Below are 9,351 nucleotides of genomic sequence, written 5' to 3' on the forward strand. Positions count from 1 at the left end.
GGGGGATGATCCTCGTCTCATAGGCTGCGGCGTTGCCCGCCGACTGGAGTATTTCAGAAGCCAGGAATTTGAGCACGGCTGCGACGTAAACCCGGGCGCCTGCTCCCAGACGTTCGGAAAAATTGGCCTTGGGTAGGACGCGATAAATACGACAGCGGGCGAACTGAAGCACTTTTCTGATGTCCCGGGTCTTTCTCTTTCACTTGCTAGTGCCAGCTTTTCTACGACTTGATATATTGATGCTGGAGAGGTTAAAGACAAACTGCCAGCAGAGAACGGCCAGCGGAGGAGACCATGGGGTATGATCCTCGTCTCATAGGCTGCGTCGTTGCCCGCCGACTGGAGTATTTCAGAAGCCAGGAATTTGAGCACGGCCGCGACGTAAACCCGGGCGCCTGCTCCCAGACGTTCGGAAAAATTGGCCTTGGGTAGGACGCGATAAATACGACAGCGGGCGAACTGAAGCACTTTTCTGATGTCCCGGGTCTTTCTCTTTCACTTGCTAGTGCCAGCTTTTCTACGACTTGATATATTGATGCTGGAGAGGTTAAAGACAAACTGCCAGCAGAGAACGGCAAGCCGGAGGAGACCATGGGGGATGATCCTCGTCTCATAGGCTGCGGCGTTGCCCGCCGACTGGAGTATTTGAGAAGCCAGGAATTTGAGCACGGCTGCGACGTAAACCCGGGCGCCTGCTCCCAGACGTTCGGAAAAATTGGCCTTGGGTAGGACGCGATAAATACGACAGCGGGCGAACTGAAGCACTTTTCTGATGTCCCGGGTCTTTCTCTTTCACTTGCTAGTGCCAGCTTTTCTACGACTTGATATATTGGTGCTGGAGAGGTTAAAGACAAACTGCCAGCAGAGAACGGCCAGCCGGAGGAGACCATGGGGGATGATCTCGTCTCATAGGCTGCGGCGTTGCCCGCCGACTGGAGTATTTCAGAAGCCAGGAATTTGAGCACGGCTGCGACGTAAACCCGGGCGCCTGCTCCCAGACGTTCGGAAAAATTGGCCTTGGGTAGGACGCGATAAATACGACAGCGGGCGAACTGAAGCACTTTTCTGATGTCCCGGGTCTTTCTCTTTCACTTGCTAGTGCCAGCTTTTCTACGACTTGATATATTGATGCTGGAGAGGTTAAAGACAAACTGCCAGCAGAGAACGGCCAGCCGGAGGAGACCATGGGGGATGATCCTCGTCTCATAGGCTGCGGCGTTGCCCGCCGACTGGAGTATTTCAGAAGCCAGGAATTTGAGCACGGCTGCGACGTAAACCCGGGCGCCTGCTCCCAGACGTTCGGAAAAATTGGCCTTGGGTAGGACGCGATAAATACGACAGCGGGCGAACTGAAGCACTTTTCTGATGTCCCGGGTCTTTCTCTTTCACTTGCTAGTACCAGCTTTTCTACGACTTGATATATTGATGCTGGAGAGGTTAAAGACAAACTGCCAGCAGAGAACGGCCAGCCGGAGGAGACCATGGGGTATGATCCTCGTCTCATAGGCTGCGTCGTTGCCCGCCGACTGGAGTATTTGAGAAGCCAGGAATTTGAGCACGGCCGCGACGTAAACCCGGGCGCCTGCTCCCAGACGTTCGGAAAAATTGGCCTTGGGTAGGACGCGATAAATACGACAGCGGGCGAACTGAAGCACTTTTCTGATGTCCCGGGTCTTTCTCTTTCACTTGCTAGTGCCAGCTTTTCTACGACTTGATATATTGATGCTGGAGAGGTTAAAGACAAACTGCCAGCAGAGAACGGCAAGCCGGAGGAGACCATGGGGGATGATCCTCGTCTCATAGGCTGCGGCGTTGCCCGCCGACTGGAGTATTTCAGAAGCCAGGAATTTGAGCACGGCTGCGACGTAAACCCGGGCGCCTGCTCCCAGACGTTCGGAAAAATTGGCCTTGGGTAGGACGCGATAAATACGACAGCGGACGAACTGAAGCACTTTTCTGATGTCCCGGGTCTTTCTCTTTCACTTGCTAGTGCCAGCTTTTCTACGACTTGATATATTGATGCTGGAGAGGTTAAAGACAAAGTGCCAGCAGAGAACGGCAAGCCGGAGGAGACCATGGGGGATGATCCTCGTCTCATAGGCTGCGGCGTTGCCCGCCGACTAGAGTATTTGAGAAGCCAGGAATTTGAGCACGGCTGCGACGTAAACCCGAGCGCCTGCTCCCAGACGTTCGGAAAAATTGGCCTTGGGTAGGACGCGATAAATACGACAGCGGGCGAACTGAAGCACTTTTCTGATGTCCCGGGTCTTTCTCTTTCACTTGCTAGTGCCAGCTTTTCTACGACTTGATATATTGGTGCTGGAGAGGTTAAAGACAAACTGCCAGCAGAGAACGGCCAGCCGGAGGAGACCATGGGGGATGATCCTCGTCTCATAGGCTGCGGCGTTGCCCGCCGACTGGCGTATTTCAGAAGCCAGGAATTTGAGCACGGCTGCGACGTAAACCCGGGCGCCTGCTCCCAGACGTTCGGAAAAATTGGCCTTGGGTAGGACGCGATAAATACGACAGCGGGCGAACTGAAGCACTTTTCTGATGTCCCGGGTCTTTCTCTTTCACTTGCTAGTGCCAGGTTTTCTACGACTTGATATATTGATGCTGGAGAGGTTAAAGACAAACTGCCAGCAGAGAACGGCCAGCCGGAGGAGACCATGGGGGATGATCCTCGTGTCATAGGGTGCGGCGTTGCCCGCCGACTGGAGTATTTCAGAAGCCAGGAATTCGAGCACGGTCACGACGTAAACCCGGGCGCCTGCTCCCAGACGTTCGCCAAAATTGGCTTTAGGTAGGACGCGATAAATACGACCGAGGACAAACTCGAGCACTCCTCTGGTGGCCCGGGTCTTCCTCTTTCACTAGCTAGTGCCAGCTTTTGCACAACTTGATAAGTTGTTGCTGGAGAGGTTAAAGACAAACTGCCAGCAGAGAACGGCCAGCCACTCCTTTCTGCTGTCCTCTCTCCATATGTCCACATCTGTACGCCGCTCATAGCCACAGTTGCTTCGCGGCGCTAACACGGAATTTAAAAAAATGGAACGGCCAGCCGGAGGAGACGATGGGGGATGATCCTCATACGCGCCGGCGTTGCCCACCGACTGGAGCGTTTCAAAAGCCAGGAATTCGAGCATGGCTACGACGTAGAACTACGACAGGAAAGGGAAGAGTGGAATCGAACCCTTAATCCCAGAGTGTAGGATAGGCGAAAAAAAAACAAAAACAAGAAGGATCTGAAAATGACTCTAATGCGTGCAATGAGGCCGAGCTTTCGCATGGCAACAGATATTATATTTCCCACGTGTAGATTAAAAGACAAAGACGAATCCAAAAAGACGCCGAGGTCACGAACGACGCTTTCTCGTCTTATCGTTGAATATTGCGTACGTGGTGTACGTGTAATCACACTTTTTAGCTTCATTTTTTGTACAACAATTTTAACAATCATTTGTACAGGAGATCTCACGGTAAACTTTTAGATCACCTGCATATTGGAAAAGGTGAGCGTGCTTAAAGTAGCACAGAAGTCATTTTTAACACCGTGTTTGCTTCATATAAAACTGTTCCCAGTAAGCCACCGATGTCCCATGGACGTCCTGAAATGATCCCGAAGTCCTGATCCGTAAGAAATATCCCGTTGATGTAAATAAAGACGTCATTCGAAACGTCCTAGCATTGATGTCTTTTCATGATATCACTGGGACTTCAAAATTGCGTCCCGATCGGATGTTGATTTGGAAGTAGAATACAAGCATATTTTCGATGTTAATTATATTTTTGCAGCCTTATGAAAACGCTCAACAGCGTGCAGCAAGAAACGAAAACAGTGACGCTAATTTTTAACTGTGGTACCAAAGTGCAACACACAAAAATTATTCATCTGAATTTACAAAGAAGCTCCCAACATGGTCTGAGCTTGGCAGATGTACCAAAAGTCTGTAGCTTCTGTATCATTTTGCTGTAGTACGAATAAAGATAGTTGGGAATGCCAACAAAGTCTGAGATATCTCCTGCAATATCTCCATATAGAACAGAACACACAGATCTACATGTCTAAATGTGCTTCCCTGCCGGAACGAGAAGACATAACATATTGAATTATCGCCACAATTCCAATGAGATTCAAAGACAAATCAGACAGCCAATTCGTTCATTACGTACCCGTCAGGTACAAGTTACTCACTGACGGAATCATGAGTTTTGCAGAGAAGCTACCTTCGCTGTTCCACTATGCGGTGTGGCGAAGACCGCAGCCACAGAATAAACAAGCAATTCAATGAATTGGCTTAATGGATATCAATGCTAAACGCTGATTTCCAGTTGAGTTAATGCGATCGAACATGTATTGTACACACTGCACCAGTTCAAAGAATGTGAAACCCATTGAAGGAATTGTGCCCCTTCACCATAAGGATCGAAGTCTTGTTGTATCCAAAAAGATCAAAGAAGCTCTCATCGCCGAGCGTTGATGGGCTGGATTTGGCCAGGGGCCAAGCAATTTTGATACAGAGAATGGGTGAAATTCCAACTGACTAAGGATCTCAGAGAGCGCGGTTTGGGAAGGTTGGTAACATGGACAATTAGGAAGAATGTGCTCCAGATCCCCTACGGCACAGTACAGCATCGAGCAGAATACATCAGATATGTATAGAGATTCCAACTGAGCACTGCGCATGCTACTTGAGGTGGCAGTTGATAAAGGCGTCTTTTAGCCATCCAGTGATGGTTTAGCCCCATCGAGCGACATCGCGGTGTTGCTCGATGGGGTTTTGTGTCTAATATCTTGGCCTGCAGCGGTCATATCAGGATGCGGTTTCTTGTTACGTTATGTTTTGTTATGTCTTGTTATATGTCTTATTACGTATGTTGTTATTCCCCTTTCCTTCCCCTTTGCGTGCACCTTGGGGCTTGTGAGAAGTCCTGACGGTTGTCGAGATATTTGAAAATTCTAGGCCGCCGTCGGTGCTTCAGACACTTTGGAAGTCCTGTAGTCCCGCCTCGATTGTTGGATGGAGACAAAAAATTCATGCCCAAACGGGTCTGGAATAGCTCTATGATCGCTCAAATCACACAGGAGCTGATCTGTAGTGGTTGGGAAGCTGTAGGCCGAGACGCGTTAGTAAAATTCGTTTTTCCGAAATTCAGGGCCATTTTTTGCAAAGAAATTCGCGTCGGAGAGGGTTCATATTTGGCTATCTTTCTGTTGTCGATGCGGAGCGTGTGGTAAAATTTACCGTATCTGTCTAACTTTAGCTGTTCTCGAGTTACAGGATTCCGCGTTTACACTCCTCCCAATACATGGGACCGGCGGCTTCTCTCCCCCCCCCCCCCCAAAAAAAAAGCTTCCCGTTGCTGCCACATGGTCGTGTTTGCCTTCGGTATGAAGGTCTCGATGTGCTATTTCCAACAGCGTTTGTCCCGCAGGCGCGCGACGTTCCGTTCTCCCGATATCGGCTCAGGAGTATGACGAGCTGACCCGGCTGGCTAGAGCCAGGCACCCACAGCTCCCCATAGAGCCCATAGTTTGAGACAATTCAGGCAACACTGGACATACGACCAACGAAAATGCGTCGTGATGCCTAGCAGCCAGTCAATCAGCAACCTCTCCGTTTGGCTCGCCTTTCGGCCGGCCCTGGCTACCATTGACTTCTACTGGTTTTCATACCTGGCGCCCGTTGTTCCAAAATAACTAAGGCATTTTTGATAGGCTAAATATATATTTATTAATGCAACGTACAGACTCAAATGTTTGACTCATATATTCACCGTGCGTACAGGACGTTTCGTTCGTTGAATAGACTGCAACCAAACCAAGTTCGAACATGCAAAGCACACACACAGTCTACTTTTGGAGGCGAGCGAAGTCCACGAGTGCGTGCGTTTCACAGATGAGCATCTTCTTCTCATGCTGGCGATGCACCGAAGATCACACAGTCACGGGAAATGCTTTTGTCGTTACGAACACTCTCTTCTTAATCACTGTATTTGAAAATGCGACAGCGCTCGAAAGTGTTCCTCAGGCGTCAGCTCACCAAGCATTCCAGTTTCGACACGGCTAGAATGTCCGTAGGTTGATACTTTATCGGAGATCAGTACATGGCCAGAGTCACTATAACTCACGAACAGACCCGCGAATACACAACCTCTTTAGTCGTTGTGGCGTTGTGGTCAACCGTCAACCGACATCGGCGAGCCGCGGAGACGCAGCGACCTTGCTTAAAGCTGCCCACCTGGCAGACTGCCCGCGAACAGTGAGCTGTCAGATATTTTGAAACTTTGTCACCCAATCCCGGAGCGCGCAACCAGCCGCCGGCTCTAAAGCGAAACGCACCGCCTCGAAAATATTGTCGCCACCGGCGAGCCAGCTCGGAAGATCTCTGATTGGCTGCGCATTATATGTATAAATATTTGAATTTATTGGTCTCATTGGTCTCCAAGAACTGGCGTCAGTTTCCTTCGCGCTGATTGGGCGAGAGTCATTTGATTGAGGCGCGCGTATCCAAACTCCAAACGATCGGTCGAACGGAGGAGAAAGATAAACGACGGAGGAGACATCGCGTCTGTCCGGCCACGCGTGTTCTCTCGGACTTCCGACTGCAACCGTTGTGCACGCAGACGCTAGGGGTAGTTTGAGGGGTTTGAATGCTTTAGATTTAGATTGTGGCGAACTGCTAATGTGAGAACGGAATGGCACATCCACCTGATCATCACAACAGCGGGAAGACGAACATGACATGGAATCCCTGCACCTCCAAAGGATGCAGAAATCGTCAGAGAGGAAGTCTGCACTCTTTCCGACGTACTGCAGGTGAACGGTATGACAAGTTTGATTACTTTTTTGTGACCAAAGGAAGTAATGCAGGTTTATCACGTTAAGTGTATTACGTACAACATTTACGAGTCACTCGGTACGTTAGCGGCGTTTCATTGTGCAGTGTATTGCCGTAACTTGTACGTTTCTGATATGCCGCTAATCAAATTATGTGTGGTTATGCTAGTTGCTCCTCATGCACGTCGCAGCCGTTCATTCACTGCGATCTACGAACATTCGTGACAAATGCGCTTTGGTGTTCAAATACGAAATCAAGATCGATTGCCTATCATAGAAGTGATTTTCGTGCAGAGTTACGGATCATCAATTGATTTCTTTTTGTTTTGTTTTAGTTCTCCCGCAGCCATCGGCAACGACGACGCACATAGCTCAGCATTGGCTTCTGAACTGCCCTTCGATGTCGAAGCACCTAAAGCTCCAGTGAAGCCTGTTACAAGGCAAAAAAAGATATGTACTGTAGCTTTTTCGAGGTAGTTCCCGAGGACAAATAAACTTGATTTGTCATATATCATCGCTTTTTGATTGTCTGCTTTGGGACAGCATGATCGTTGCTGTACAGCAATCGCTGAAGACAAACGGACGAGGCTGGGGGGTAGGGGGGACGAGAGGAGAGACGAAAACCCAGACGAGAGAAGGAGGAGGAGGTTGAGAAAGGAGGTCGGTCTGCGCATGCGCACTGGGCCCAGCTTTTTTCGCGCGCAGCAGCTCGGGGACGCTGTCAGTGGCTCCTGGAGATCACGTGGTTTAAGCGCCCGCCATTTTCCCTGGACCATTGCGTAAACGGGAGCTTCCGGCGGATGGCGCAACATCTTTGGGTCAATGGGCATCCGTCATGATGCCTGACGATGTAACACCACGTGACTATGACGTGGTTTTATTTTTCTACCGCGGCGAATGCGGGAGCTATGGAGGACTGGCTAGAGCCACACTGAAGCGCTTCCCACTTTTCGGTGTCGTAACTCGTGTCGTAACTTGCCTGGACGTGCTTTTATACTTGTTAACTTGGAATTTACGTCCAGAAGCCCTGGGATTTCATGAATTAAAGTTTAGTTCTCTGTCTGTATGTTTCGTGCAACTTTTGGTTGGTATCCTTCCCTGTTGGAAATAATCAGACTGACAATTCGTTCAACGTGTGAAAGCCGACTCTTTCTCATTAACTGAATTGGAGGTTAAGCAGGGAAGTTGCCTTCGCGGAACCCGGCTCCACAGTGTTGTGTGGCGAAGACCACATCAACGAAGTCACCCCAAGAACACACGCGGTCCTCAGGATGTCCTCAAAGTGTCATCACCTCCTCGTCCGTGATGGGATGGACGGGGAAGGTCCACAGGCTGTCATCATAGGAGCTTCCAGTGATTTCAGTGATTGTCATTTGCGTACATCCTGCGGTCGTCAACCGGAGGACAAGCACAGGAGAAGTAAACTATTTTAATACTGCGTTGTGCATTTTAATACCTGCTAGCAGTAATCAAGTTCCCGATTTATTTCTCATTACCCAGTACAATCAAAGAAAGAGTCCTCATGCATAAATAAAAAAAAAACGAACAAAAATATAAAATAAAGAGTGATATAGGGGTGCAAATACTGATCGTCGGATTTTAAGGGAATTCGTCCATGTGCTGCGTTTGACGTGCAGTAAAATACAGTTTGCTGGACCTTTCACTGCGGTCTTGTTGCATGTGTGTCCGCAAAGGGTTCCTGGCAGGAGGATGCACTGAGCATTTTATTTCCGAAGAGACAAAAAAAATAATAGCGTTTCACTGCCCAAGCTTCACTTACGATGCATGCCTCAAACCAAAGCAGTAAGAAACACGGACACTACCTTGATAGCGATTTAATACTCCAAGGAATTTCTCACTTTATTGTCGGTTATGGGCGATATAAAGTTACCTGATTACTCATATTACCTGATACCTCACCCTTTGTTTTGACTGAGATGCGAAGAAGACTTCCGAATCTGTTGAAGATCTGAAGACAAGCAATAAGTTGTATCTGTTCTGTCTTGGAAAGTAAATGCTGCTGCATCATATGCCTTTCTAAGTAGTTTCGTTGGTGTTAGTGGCCTACGGGCCTTTTATATATCTCTCTTTTTTTTTGCTTTTTAAACTGTGACACTCATTGTTTGTGATGAGAAATACGCTGAACAAATACAGATGAGAAACCACGAAGGGTAGCTGGTGACCGAAGTTGAGAATATATGAAAAACACACACACGCTGACTGGGTGCTGCAAATGTGCCCTCACTTCCCAAAATAAATAATTCACTAAAGTATCCGCTTGCTCCCAGGATTGTACTAGCCGCGTCATTTGGTATCTCCCATAGGAGGTCCTGATGATATGACGGGGAGTCATATCCTCGGGAGGTCATTGTGTTCTTGGGGAAGGAACCAATTCAACGAATTGGTTTAGTGGGCGTCAATGAGAAATGTCGATTTCCAATTGATTTAATGGGATCCGACGTGTTGTGTATTACAGACTGCGCCAATAGAAGGAATGAGGAACTGGCTTA

The sequence above is a fragment of the Ornithodoros turicata genome, chromosome 3, assembly GCF_037126465.1.
Source record: "Ornithodoros turicata isolate Travis chromosome 3, ASM3712646v1, whole genome shotgun sequence".
In the NCBI taxonomy this organism is placed as follows: Eukaryota; Metazoa; Arthropoda; class Arachnida; order Ixodida; family Argasidae; genus Ornithodoros; species Ornithodoros turicata.